Here is a 14499-nt window from a genome sequence, read left to right as displayed (position 1 = left end):
AAACTTTTTTAAGCTAGAATTGGAACAAATTGTGGTCTGTGGTCTGTCTTCACATTCAATTCACTAAGCACGCCACTTTCTTTACTCAGCTGCCAGGCGCCTGCTTCACCCGTTTGGTTCTTCGTACGGCACGGTAAACATTTTAGTGGTTACAGACATTCACATGGGAGACAGCTCCCCTTTCTTTATTGTGAACAGGCTGAATGCTTGTAAGCACAGCTAGAAGGAGGATCACAGCGGATTAAAGGTGCAGGTTTAAAGTGGCATTGACCACCATTGAATGTGGGATTTTTTTTGGAGAGGGGTAGAGTACCTCTCAGCACCAATGATTGTAGATTTTTTTTTAAAGGGAGAGGGGAGTTAAAGGGGTTGTAAAGGTTTGTTTTTTATTTTCTAAATACCGTATTTATCGGGGGATTGCGCGCTCCGGCGTATATCGCGCACCCCTAATGTTGACCCTAAAATCCTGTAAAAAAACATTTTATTACATTTTACTACTTACAGTTTTGGTGTCTTGCCCGGCGTCCATCGGCGGCCTCGTCCGGTCCGGCGTCCATCTGCGGCCTCGGTGCTGTCCTCCCGGCTTCTCCTGCACTGTCTCCGTGTCGAATCCCCGCTTCCCGCGCTCAGTTTGAAGCCTCCGCTGGCATATACCGAGCGCAGTACACTTGGGTATATTTGGCCACGCTCGGCTTCTCACGCATAAACGTCACAGAGCGTGACTATGAGCGAAGTCAAGCCTGGCCGAATGTACCCGAGTGTACTGCGCTCGGTATATGTCGGCGCAGGCATTCAAACTAAGCGCAGGAAGCGGGTATCGGCGTATATAGCGCACCCACGATTTTGCCCTGATTTTCAGGGCAAAAAAGTGCGCGGTATACACCGATAAATACGGTAGGTTCCTTTAAGCTAGTCCATTGTTGGTTCGCTAACCTTTTCCTTCGATTTCCCTTCTAAATGTTTTTTTTCTTTGTCTGAATTTCTCCTCAGTAAGCATACCCCCATCATCCGAGCTGTTCTGGCTGGGGGTTAGTCAGCGTGCTCGCCCCCTCCCTTGGGACTACAGCCCTGCGGGGGGATGTTGTGAACACAGTGGGGATGTATTTATGTATGTACCCAATACATACATGTATTTGGTTATAGTGTTGCATGACTGAGTCATTTTGTCAAACTATGAAAGCACTGACTTAAAAATGTATGTTAACATATATTAAAGCGGAGTTCCACCCAAAAGTGGAACTTCCGCTTTAAGCACTCTTCACCCCCTTACATGCCACATTTGGCATGAAATAATTTTGGGGGGGAGCGGGGGCTTTGGTAGGAGTGGGACTTCCTGTCCCACTTCCTCCTTCTGCCCAGGGACTGCCTCTGCTTCTTCTCTTCTCGCCTTAGGCGGCCCCTCCCTTTAGGTGATCTCTAGGGACACGTGCTGGGTCCCAGGAGATCGCCTGTCCATTCATAGAGCGCATCGCGACTCGCACATGTGCAGTGATTGCCTGGCCATGAAGTCGAAAGCTGTCACGGCCGGGTGCCCACACTATAAATGGAGGCGCCGGCCGGAGAGGGGGGGGGGGAGAGGAGCAAAGCTCCGGGTGGCCGCATCGCTGGTCCGTGGAGCAGGTAAGTGTCTGTTTATTAAAAGTCAACAGCTACACTTTTTGTAGCTGCTGACTTTTAACCACTTGTCAACCGCACGCCGTCAAATGACGGCGGGCGGAAGACTCCATTGTTCTTTTAAAGCTGCTAGGGGGCGTGTGCGCGCACCCGTCGCGTTACTGGGAACACAATGCGCGTGCCCGGCGGCCGCGATGGCACCCGCGATTGCCCAGTAACTGTGCAGGACCGTGGATCTCTGTGTGCAAACACAGAGATCCACGTCCTGTCAGGGAGAGGAGACTGATGCAGTGTCCCTTGTACATAGGGACACAGATCGGTCACCTCCCCCAGTCACCCCCCTCCCCCAGTCACCCCCCATTCTAGCACAATTTTTCTCTCTGATAGTGACCCCTAGCACATACCCTCCCCCAATCATTCTAAGGATAGTTCTTTGTTGTGTACAGTCCAAACCCCACCAAAACACACACAGACATGGACGGACACACACATGGTCACACACACAAGGACACAGACACACATACACATATGGACACACACATGCAGACACATGTATGTATTAATGAAAGTATTCACACACCTTAGATAAGTGCATGCAGAGCCATGTCCCTTCTGCTGTCTCCGCCTCCTGTCGGTATACAGTAAGACATCAGAGTCGGGGAGGAGGCGGGTTCACAGGGCTCTGCACTGACCCAGATGGGCAGCTGGCTGCGAGAGATGCCGGCTGCCATGAAGAGCTGTGGATGTGGCTTACAGGACCCCAGACATCCCGCACAATGCTTGGGCAGCTGCTACTGGTGCCCAGGCTAGTGCGGACCAGCTGGGCATGTCCCTGGAGCCAAGTTCTGGAACTTGTTCCGGAACTGGGCCCCGTTCCGGGACTCAGGCTTGGTTTTTCCCGGGACTCTGGGATTTACATCAACCCCCGGGACGTTCATGGTAAATCCAGGACAGTTGGGTGGTATGGATACATGACTGTTGAGAAGCATAGGCCTAAACCATAACCATTCCAAATATGTAACCGTGCCCAAACATGACACAAAGGCAGATTAAAATGGTTCTAAAGTTAAAACTTTTTTTTTTATCTTAATGCATTCACTGCATTAACCACTTGCCGACTACATACTGTAAATATACAGTGACAAAGTGGCTCTTATCTCCTAGTACAATATCTGACACCCCCAGGCTTTGGGCACACGCGTGTGCTCCCGCCGACCTGCTCCTGCTGTGATTAAACTGCCCGTCGACACCCGCCGGGCAGTAAACAAGAAGACATGGATCCTGTGCCTCTGTTAAGCTGAGGCACTGACCTATGCCTTCTCCTAGTACACCTCCCCCTCAGTAGTAAAGCACATCTTAGGTACACAGTTAACCCTTTGATTGCTCATGATGTTAATATCTTCCCTGCCAGTGTCATTAGTACAGTAACAGTGCATATTTTTTTAGCACTGATCACTGTATTAGTGTCAGTTAGTCGCAATATTGCAGTCCCGCTATAAGTCACTGATTGCCGCCATTACTAGTAAAAAAAAAAAAAAATATCCCCTAGTTTGTAGACGCTATAACTTTTGCACAAGTCAAACAATATACGGTTATTGGGGCTTATTTTTTGGCCTAAATTGATGAAGAAATTAGATTTTTTTTATTATTATTATTGGATATATTTTAAAGCAGAAAGTAAAAAATATTGGCCCATCTTCTCAAAGACTTACGACGGCGTATCTCCAGATACGCCGTTGTAAGTCCGAATGGCCGCCGTCGTATTAATGCGCCTGATTCATAGAATCAGTTACGCATAGATTTGGCCAAGATACAAGCGGCATTATTCTCCTACGCCGTCGTATCTTGGGGTGCATATTTACACTGGCCGCTAGGTGGCACTTCCGTTGATTTCCGCGTTGAATATGTAAATGAGAAAGATACGCCGATTCACGAACGTACGTACGCCCGTCGCAATTAGTTACGCCGTTTACGTAAGACATACGCCGGCGTAAAGATAAAGCTGGTCTCTAGGTGGCGCAGCCCATGCAAGGTATGGACGTCGGAACAAGCGTATCTTTTTACGTCGTTTACGTAGGTTACGTTCACATCACAGGCATTGAGCCGGCGTATCTTTTGGCGTAAATACGACGTGATACTGAGCATGCGCGCGCATGCAGCGTTCGTTCGGCCATGCATCTACATGGGGTCACGCTTAATATAAATACAACACGCCACGACCTGCCTACTTTGAATTACGCATGCTTACGCCGGCCGATTTATGCTACGCCTCCGTAACTTAGGACGCAAGTGCTTTGTGAATACAGCACTTGCCTCTCTAAGTTGCGGCGGCGGATACGCTACGCCCACACAACGTTATGCCGCCCTACGTGAATCTAGACCACTGTTTTTTTTTCAAAATTGTCTGTTTTTTTTTTGTTTATAGCGCAAAAAATAAAAACTGCAGAGGTGATCAAATACCACCAAAAGAAACCTCTATTTGCGGGAAAATAAGAACATACATTTTGTTTAGGTACAACATTGCACAATTGCAATTGTCAGTTAAAATAACACAGTGGCGTATCGCAAAAAATGGCCTGGTCATGAAGGGAGGTAAACCTACCTGAGCTGAAGTAATTAAAAATAAAAACTTTTTATGACTTGTTGTGCCCCTCCCTAAACACTTTGGCCCCTTTCACACGATCGGCCTGCAAAGATCCACCTGTACGATTTTCAGGCGGATGAGAGCAGGCCATCCATTGACTTGTATGGGCAGGCGGATGTCAGTGGAGATGTGTCCGCTGACACCCGCCTGCCATCCGATCTGACAAGATCTGCTGAAAACAGACGGATGGCGATACATTCACCATCCATCCAGCAGGTGGAATGGGATCCGATGAAAACGGACATGCTGACCATTTTCATCCGATCTTCCCATAGAGAACAGCATGGCTCTGACAGGTCCGTCCCTGCACAGTGAACAGAGATGGACCTGTCATCCACCTGCTCAGCATGGATTAATGAAGCAATCCCCCACTGAGCTATCAAAGTCCACTGAGCGGATCCACCCTATGTGAAAGGGGCCTTACTCTCGCAGGAGAATCAGTCAGCAGCACGAGCCTATCGAAACACACACAGCCTGGCTCCGGGGAACCCACTTGAGTGCCCCCATAACACATAGCTTGCTATTGGGGCACATAGAGAAGAGGAAGCAAGGGACCGTTCTGTGCAATACTATTGCACAGAGCAGGTAAGTATAGCATGTTTATTATTTTAATTAAAGTTTCTCTTTAAATGAAAACCAGCTTATTTAAAAAGCAAACTCAGTAATAGGTTATCTGGAAAAGATGGAGATAAAATGGAAAGTGAACAGGTTGCTATTCAGGGGTTTGATCCATGAGTTGGCCGAACAGTCAATACCTTAAGTGACCTTAAGATAAATGCTCAGATGTGCTCCCTTTTATTTTGACTTTTACTATTCAGATACCGACGACTGTCTGAAGACTTTGTAATTTAATAGTACATTCATCTACAATCTAAGAAGAGATCAAGAAAGTCCTGCTGTGCAACATTCTACACAACGAAGAAATAAAAAATAAATCCTTTTTACCAGCACAGAATACCCAATCAAACCAAAGTCTAAACACATCACAAAACGTTTGTTAACCCCTTCATGATAGAGGGTAAAAAATAACGTCTGAACACAATTTTGCAACTTTGACATGTGTTAGTAGAACTGTACATATCGTTGCAACTACTTAGTGTATCGAGGTAAATTATACTCTGTATTTTTTCAGGACAAACTGGACTTTTATTTGGTGATAAATGGAAATGGATTTAGGAAAACTACCCTTAAATATATATTTTTTTATTTAGCCATATATTTCTTGCAATTACCATAACCTCCTACCAAAGAACAACCCAAAATAAATGATCTTGCTCCTGACAGTCACACTAATACCACACGTGTGTATTTTATGTTTTATTTTTGTTTGCACCCATAGTAGGGCCCAGAAACAATGGTTTGTATTTTATGTTTTTTTATTGTACCTAAGACACACTGAAACTGACACTGACACCAATTGACACTGATACTAATTTAAAAAAAAAAAGTTTTATCCCACTTAAAATGACTCTGACCTTTGTCCCTGAACCTTTGACCCTGACCCTAACTCTAAGGCCTCATGCACACTGCTGCTGTTAAACTAACGTTTTTGTTGAAAAAAAAAAAGATTTAACCAATCTTATTCACATGCACCACCTCCCCATAGTAGAAACATTTCAAAGGGAGAGGTAGAAATAGGATTTTTAAGGTGCATATTAATTAGACTGAAAACAAAGGAGAAGGAGACCATTCGGGAACCACCTGAACATGCAGTGATACCCATAGGGTTATTCAAAGCGCATACCCAGAGTGACGCCCTGGGCGTCCGTATGACCACCCATTCCACTAAGCTAGTCCCGCGGCCATGGAAATCCACACAGAGCCATAAGACACAAACCAGAGCAGAGTAACAATCATCAGAGGACCCTTACAATCATTTTCATGTACACTTTAGGAATGCAGACTGCTAACCACAGGAAAATCCACTCTTTGAGATGGAAATTCATCAAAAAAAGCTTTTGGCCAGCCTAATTAAGTACTAAGAAATACAAATAAATTCAGAGAAATGGCTTAAAATTAAGAACATCATTCAACCCCGGATATTTTGTGTCAGACAAGTTAAAATCCATTTAGTCTCTCGTTGTATGAGCAGTTTGTCAACATCAATTCCCCTTTCATTAGTAGGAATATGCTCCAAGGCGATTTTTTTTTTGTAATGTAATATATGAAAATTAAAGAATTTTAGACCATACATGGTCTCTATGTATATTCTGAACCTTTGATATATATATTTCTTGTTTACTTACTTACTGATTTGTTTATTTATAGTGATACTGTACATAAAGTCTTACAAAAGCTCCTGAAGAAGCCATGATTATAGCGTAACATGTAGAGTTGAAACAACGACCATATGCATTTATTTGTGTTGGTTTTTATATAATATTTTAAATTGATGTCTATTAACTAAAATTTATAAAATTGGAATTTGTTTTCAATCAAATTAATATGCATTCTACTTCTCCACTTTGAAGTGTCAAGTTTTTGTGAGTTTAGACATTTTTGTTTCTGCCTTTAAACTCCCCTCCATGTTATTGTATAGGTCCTTGCACATTTTTAGCAGTTTAATAGCAGGGGAGTTTAGATGATATTTGTCTGAACGCCCTAAAATCGCATTTAGGAGAAGCAATTTTGACCACAAAATAAGCTGAAGGCTGTAAAAAAAGAATAAACTTGCATAAACTGTTAAGTGATTTAAGTAATTTACTGTACTAAACATTTTATATAACTTTTAAATTATTCTAAGTGTTGTTTTGAATAGTCAAAAGAAAAGAAAAGTATTAATAAAAAAATTGGGTTATATCAATTTCTACACATTAAGACCCCTTTCACATTGAGGAGTTTTTCAGGTGGTACAGCGCTAAAAATAGCGCTGCTATCCTGCCTGAAAAACTCCTTCACTGCAGACTCAATGTGAAAGCCCGAGGGCTTTCACACTGAGGCGATGCGCTGGCGGGAGACAAAAAACACGCCCTCCACCTCAGGCCAAACGCGGTACTGCACAACGCTTTGGCCTGATTCCTGCTCGTTTTGCGAGACAACACTCGCAAACCAAGTTAGGATTTTTACAGTGCTCGTACTGCGAAACGCTTGACAAAAGATCTTACTATAAATAAATAAATATTAGACATGCATGATTCCAGCTGCGGAGCATTGAAGGGGCAAAGGAAAAACACATCTCCAATGTTAGCTTATGTCAGTGGCAAACAACTGGCCAAGAAAATCAAAGGTGGGTGGGCCGTGGGACAAGTGGAGAGATTAGAAAGTACCCACAGCCATACAGTACTTTTAGCCTAGGTTCGATTTTCCCGCGATTTCGGCCGCAATTTAATGTAAATCGCGGCCCGAAATCACAAAAAGTAGTACAGGAACTACTTTTTGAAATCGCAGATGCGGCGTCGCACTGATTAGGACAGTGCCATTGCCGACAACTGCCGCCGATTTGAGATGCGATTTGACATGTCAAATCGCATCTCAAATCGTTCCAAATCGTACCCAGTGTGAACCAGGGCTCACGGTTGCTATAAACCACACCTACGGTTCATATATTTTATAGCGCTTCTCTTGCACTGGGCATTTTTGAGGGTCTCTTACCCTTCATTCCATTACTTAATTTAATGCCCATAATGACTGGCCAGTCTTCTATACTTGTTCCTACAACCTCTTGCCTCTAAACTACTTTATCTAGCAGATGTGTACTACATGTACCTGTGAACATAACTATTCTTCCCTTTCTCATCTATAACACTCCAATGGACAGTAGACAGTGACAACATAACATATAACCACCAATCAATACAGTTCGATTAAGGGGAGTAAAATAGGTACCCTTTGTCATGAAAATGCCTTACTGAAAAAGGAAGTCTGATAACTCAAAAGTAAGCAAAAGGCATACCTCAGCCTGCTGATTATCAGAAATTCCCTGATCGTCTCAAGCTCCTCGTTTCGGATCCTCAGGGTCACCTGTAAATCACCTCCTAGGTAAAGCTCGCCACCTGAGCTGGACATTTTATAGATAGGCAACGCCTATCCTCATATTGATTAGTGGTTCCAAATTAATAATAACTACAGCAGTAGGGAACAGACACAAAGGATACACTCAGCATCTCTCTAAAAACCTGTTCTGCTTTATTATGACGCAATGGAAGGTTTTAATACACATGATTACGTAGGTATCAAATTAATATTACAATTGTACTTTTATGGTAACAAGGGGCGTAACATAGGCAGACTAATTCTAATCAGGACTCAAAAGAATGCAAACATGTACTGAAAACATTATTAGTGCCGTGTGCACAGTGAGGGCAGTGTGCAATACATTACATACAAAGTAGAATACAATTTTACACAGAACTTACAAATTTCCTTTACAGGTGCGATTCAACATCTATTTTAAATTATAAACAATGATTGGACTGCAGCTTTCATAGGAGGCACACATAAGCATTTGGCTATTGAAACATTCTGCAAAAGAAAACTGATCTACTCCCAACTCTAATTGCAGCCCATGCTCTGTTTATCTGGTAGATACTTATAGATCCAAGTACATTTGAAGCAGGGAAGATATCTAAATGTAGCTGTGGGTTGCCCATCTTGAGAAAGGTCGATTTTTCAATCAACTTTTTAAAGGAGCTGGCTTAAAAACTATCGACCAAACTTTGACTGCATTTATAAATGGTCAGTGTAAAAGTGACTTCAATTTTATGACACCTAACAATAAGGCCGCGTACACAGGACCGGTCCATCCGATGAGAATGGTCCGACAGGCCGTTTCCATCGGTTCACCGCTGAAGCAGACTGATGGTCTGATGTGCGTACACACCATCAGTTCAAAAACTGATCGGGTCAGAACGCAGTGACGTAAAACACACAACGTGCTGAAAAAAACGATGTTCAATGCTTCCAAGCATGCGTCGACTTGATTCTGAGCATGCGCAGGTTTTGAACCGATGCTTTTGTGTACTAACCATCGGTTTGGACCTATCGGTCAGCGGTCCATCGGTTCGATTTTAAAGCAAGTTCTCTCATTTTTGTCCGAAGGACAAAAGACCGATGGGCCGTACACATGGTCGGTTTGGACAGATGAAACTGAACTTCAGTCCGTTTTAATCGGTTTGGACCGATGGTGTGTACGCGGCCTAACAGATTTCTTTGCAACCCACATAGGAAAATTTTAACCTGCATTCTACCACACTTCAGTACTGGACTTTTTTTCTTTCTTCTAATTAACAGTTTATTTTGCAGGTAAAGGTTTTCGGAGGTCCATTCCTTCTTCTAGTCAAAGCAATGCAAGCAGAGACCTCTAAAAACTTGTCCTCATACAGTACTTATCTGTGTTGTTGCACTAATGTGACTAAAATCACCTACAGCACCTCATAAGCTCCACTGGCAGGCAGATGTAATTATTTAAATGTCTTCTGCAATGGTCTTTTACATTTGTTGGTGCCTTTAAAGGATTTTAATGTAATAGCTTCAAGGAATCATAAGTGCACAGCATCCTAACTGCATTTTAATATGACATTTTTCAGATGTTGAATTCATCTGCATACTGCTTGATAAAAAAAAAAAATGATGATGCATCATCCCCATCCCAGACACACACGCATATGATTAAGGGACACATATAATAAATGAGCTAATTTGAAGCATTGGTAATTGAAATGCAAATGCTCTCCTTAGTCAAGAATAAAACGTACTTATTTTTTAAAGGGCATTGCTTAGAAAGCAAGTTTAGTTCTTTTTAACAGTGATCAGCCTTAATTGCCTTTAAGGGATTTTCCAGCAGTAATTGCAGTACAGATAATTAAGCCATAACCAGATTAAAATAACATACGCTGCCTGATGTTTACCCTTTTGAACCTAAGCAAGGGTCTTTCAATAGATTTATTAGAATCATCCAAGCAAATTTAGATGATTTAACTGAATCTTTCACTACGACTTTTACATTTAAATGGGAATATATTTAGGCTAGTGTGAATGTTTTGGGAAAGGTTCTCTGTTAAATATTATGCAATGTTTTTTTTATTTAATTTTAATTGATCTGGCACTTCTTGTATAGATAAATAACAATCCAACTGAACAACCCCAAGCATAAAGATTTTTTTTGTAGTTCACCACAAACCTAGAGCTAATATATCTGTTCATTTATTAAGGGCTTGTTTACACTGGTATCACCCCATGAAGACCAATCCATGGTTCAGACATTTTCCATTCTAACCTCTTTGTCTCCAGGTCACCAAGAGTACCTTAGTTTCATAATATTCCATCTCCTCTGTCCCCAGACACCCTGTGAATAGGGATGGGCCCGAAGCTCGAGTTAAACATAAGTTTGACTCGAACCTCGTAGGTTCGCGGGATGTTTGCCCGCCACAAGTTCGCAGTGCATTGAAGGTTGCTGATTTGCCAAAGGATGTACATGACCTGTATGCTTTGGCCTATCACAGCGCGATGTACAGTGAGAGCAATGATTGGCCAAAGTCAGGGTGTGTTTTAGTGTAAATGTGAGATCTGAGGTCTTTTTGACCCCAGATCCCACATTAAAGAGGTCCTGGGTTAAGTAAGTCTTCTGCGCTGACCAAGTGAATAAGGGAAAAATCTTATATACAGAAGATAATGATGATGGTGGTGTGCAAATGGGGTGAGACCGCTGCTCTAATCTGAAAGTGTACAAGTCACTATGAATGTGGAAATAAAAATAAATGTATTGATGAGCGCTATCTCAAGCACGTCTAATGTGAAATAAATATACTAGGTGGGTGTGTGGGTGCCTTTAAATGTGTTCCCAATCAAATGCAATGTGAGTGAATACAAAAACTGTGATGGTGATGTGAGATAGAACAACCATACAGTATGAGTGCAAACAAAATAAAACCAACTGACCAAGTGACAGTGTCAATAAATATTATCCAAGGAAAAAGGATAAAGAACAGCAACTGCTGTTAAATATCAAATATAAAGTGCAAATAAATGCTGCTGGCAGTGCAATGGATAATGAACTGATCACACACATTAGTCCGTATAATGAGTGCTGCTGGCAGTGCAAAGGATAATGAACTGATCACATATATTAGTCCATATAATGAGTGCTTTAATCCATAAGCAGGAGGAATTTCAAATGTAGATCTTCTTGGTAAATGAGCTCACAGAGCGCTTACCTGCAAGTTGAAAATGTACAGCTTTCAATGGCTGAATGACAGCTTCTCCAGCAAATGGTGGCTTCTGTATAGTGATTTCCAGACTCTAACTGTGGGCTTCAATAAAATGGAGGCTCCAACACCGAATCAGATATGGCCAATCAACCCGGAACAAAGAAAGAAGTCCATGGTGAAGTATATCAAATTAAAAAACGAGTTTAATAAAAAATATGCGCTTACATGCATATATTAAAAGACCAGCGATGGTATAGTGGCATCAAAACGGACAGGGGGGACGACGGACCCATGTCACTTCCGGTCGCGTACGATGTTCCTGACGCGTGTCGTCATGTCACATGACTTCATCAGAGGAATCCTTATTTTTTTCACATTAGATTTTTTTTAAAGGGACAGTGTAAAAAAATAAATAAATAAATAAACTTAAAGCGCCCCGTCCCTGTGTGCTCACTTGCCGAATCGAACTCATACGTAAGTCTCGTCCGCATGTGTAAACCACACACGATCCTTAGAGCGAGAGCAATAATTCTAGCAAAAGACCTCCTCTGTTACTCAAAACTGGTAAGGTCACCTATAGAGATTTTTTTTAAAACTTTATTTCTTTATTGAAACATTTTTTTTATTTTTTACAGATTTTTGCGTTATACAAACATGGCAATCATACCCTCGTGTATCCGGCTCCCCCTCCCATTCTTCCCTCCCGCATATAATGACATACATAAAAAAGAGCATCTATTGATGGCCTATTGCTTGATTATCTCTTTACTGGCCTTTGACCTCTTACAGGTGGGCCCATCTAGTGCTCCATCTGTTTCTATCGTCCTTATCGAACCCTCCTCTTTCTCGTCATCATCCGTTTCTCACACTCATTCCTCTCAGGCTAAATTTCCATTAGGTCACCTTTCACCAGTTCATCTCAGGGAAATCAGTTTCCGTGCTTGGAATATGCTTCTCAAGACCACGATCTGGGTGTTTCCTGGGTCCCCCCCTCCTTCTACTAATCCCAGGAGACAATGCTTCACCTCCAACTCTGTGGAGGTTCCAAACACTCGATTGATTATTCCTGTGACCTCCCTCCAGTAGCGAAACAATTTCGGGCATCTCCAGAACATGTGGATCAAATCACACTCTATCTCCCCACACCTGGGGCAGCTTGTATCAGGTCTACGGCCAAACTGAAAAAGTTTACTAGGGGTATAATAAGTTCTGTATAATAGAGACAAATCCTCTAGGAGGGAGCAAGTGATACCAATGGGGCCAACGCAAGGATTCTATTCCTCCTATAGAGATATTTAAGTGTGAAAGTTTGTCGCCATTCCACGAGCGGGTGCAATTTTGAAGCATGACATGTTGGGTATCAATTTACTTGGCGTGACATTATCTTTCACAGTATAAAAGAAATTGGGCTATCTTTAATTTTTTTTCTTATATTTTTATGAAATAAAGTGTATTTTCTCCCCAAAAATTGCATTTGTAAGACCACTAGGGAAATACGGTGTAACATAAAGCATTGCAACGACCGCCATTTTATTCTCTAGGGTGTCTGAAAAATGATATATAAAGTTTGTAGGTTCTAAGTAGTTTTCTAGCAAAAAAAAATGTTTTAACTGGTAAACACTAATAGCTAGATTCAGATAGGTTTACGCCGGCGTATCAGTAGATACGTTGTCGTAACTCTGAATCTACGCCGTCGTAAATTTAAGCGTATTCTGGAAACCAGATACGCTTAAATTAGGCTAAGATACGAGCGGCGTAAGTCTCCTGCATATTTACGCTGGCCGCTAGGTGGCGCTTCCGTTGAGTTCGGCGTAGAATATGCAAATGACTAGACACGCCGATTCGCGACCGTACGTGCGCCCGTCGCAATTAGTTACGCCGTTTACGTTAGAGATACGCCGGTGTAAAGATAAAGCTGCTCCCTAGGTGGCACATCCCATGCAAGGTATGGACGTAGGAACAGGCCTATCTTTTTACGCTGTTTGCGTAAGTCGTACGCAAATCAGGCTTGACGTAATTTACGTTCACGTTGAAACGGCGTACTTTGGAGCATAGCACACTGGGATATGTCCACGGACGGCGCATGCGCCGTTCGTTAAAAACGTCAATCACGTCGGGTCACTAATCATTTACATAAAACACGCCCCCCTGTTCCACATTTGAATTAGGCGCTTAGGCCGGCCCATATACGCTACGCCGCCGTAACTTAGGATGCAAGTGCTTTGTGAATACAGCACTTGCCTCTCTAACTTACGGCGGCGTAGCGTATATGCCATACGCTACGCCTGCCTAACGTTGCGCTCGCCTACGTGAATCTGGCTATAAGTGTAAAAAATAGGCCTGGCCCTTAAGTGGTTAAAATCACTGCGCCTTTAAAAATGATTGTTTTAAAAACATAACACATACCAAGCTACAACATTACCAGCAGGCAGTACCCAATTAATGCGACAGGGGTTACATGCTGAGAGAGGTGGACTTTTAGAGTATTGTCATCATTACCTTCAGACAGTGATTATAATGGCTACATACTTGGTGGGACTCCTATAGGACTCCGGCTTTGACATGGGGGGGGGGGGGGGCTGGGGGTAAGGGGGAGGGGCAAGGGTAGTGGAACCACAGAACTAGGAGGTGGGTGGGTGTTGGGATTCTATGGGGCAGGGGTGTGAGTGGGTATGGGGATGTTAAGGGAAGGGAGATTACCCAAGGGTATTGTGTTTATATCATTGGCATGTCATTTTTACATGAATATATGTCCCATTTTCAATAAAGTTATATGGGACCCATAGTAGATGCTTTATTCTTTGTGGTTTATTTTTCTATGAGCTCCTTATACAACTGAGAACGGAGGGTATGTGATACGTTTAAAACATTAAAACAAAAGGGTATTTACAATGTTTTTTTATATGTATAAAGGTATTTACAATGTTTTTTTATATGTATACACAGATGTTTTGGCTTTTATTTATATTTGAAACTAAATGAATTGTTTTACAAGGTGAGGGTTTGCATAAAGACCTCACCTGATTATGTATACCTCACTACCACTTGTCCTGCATCGATCTCTGTGTCAAGCACCCTGCTGCTATCTGCACACTG

The sequence above is a fragment of the Rana temporaria genome, chromosome 4 (assembly GCF_905171775.1).
Source record: "Rana temporaria chromosome 4, aRanTem1.1, whole genome shotgun sequence".
NCBI classification, from domain to species: Eukaryota; Metazoa; Chordata; class Amphibia; order Anura; family Ranidae; genus Rana; species Rana temporaria.
The sequence above is the reverse complement of the archived record's forward strand: the minus strand, read 5'-3'. Positions refer to the sequence as shown.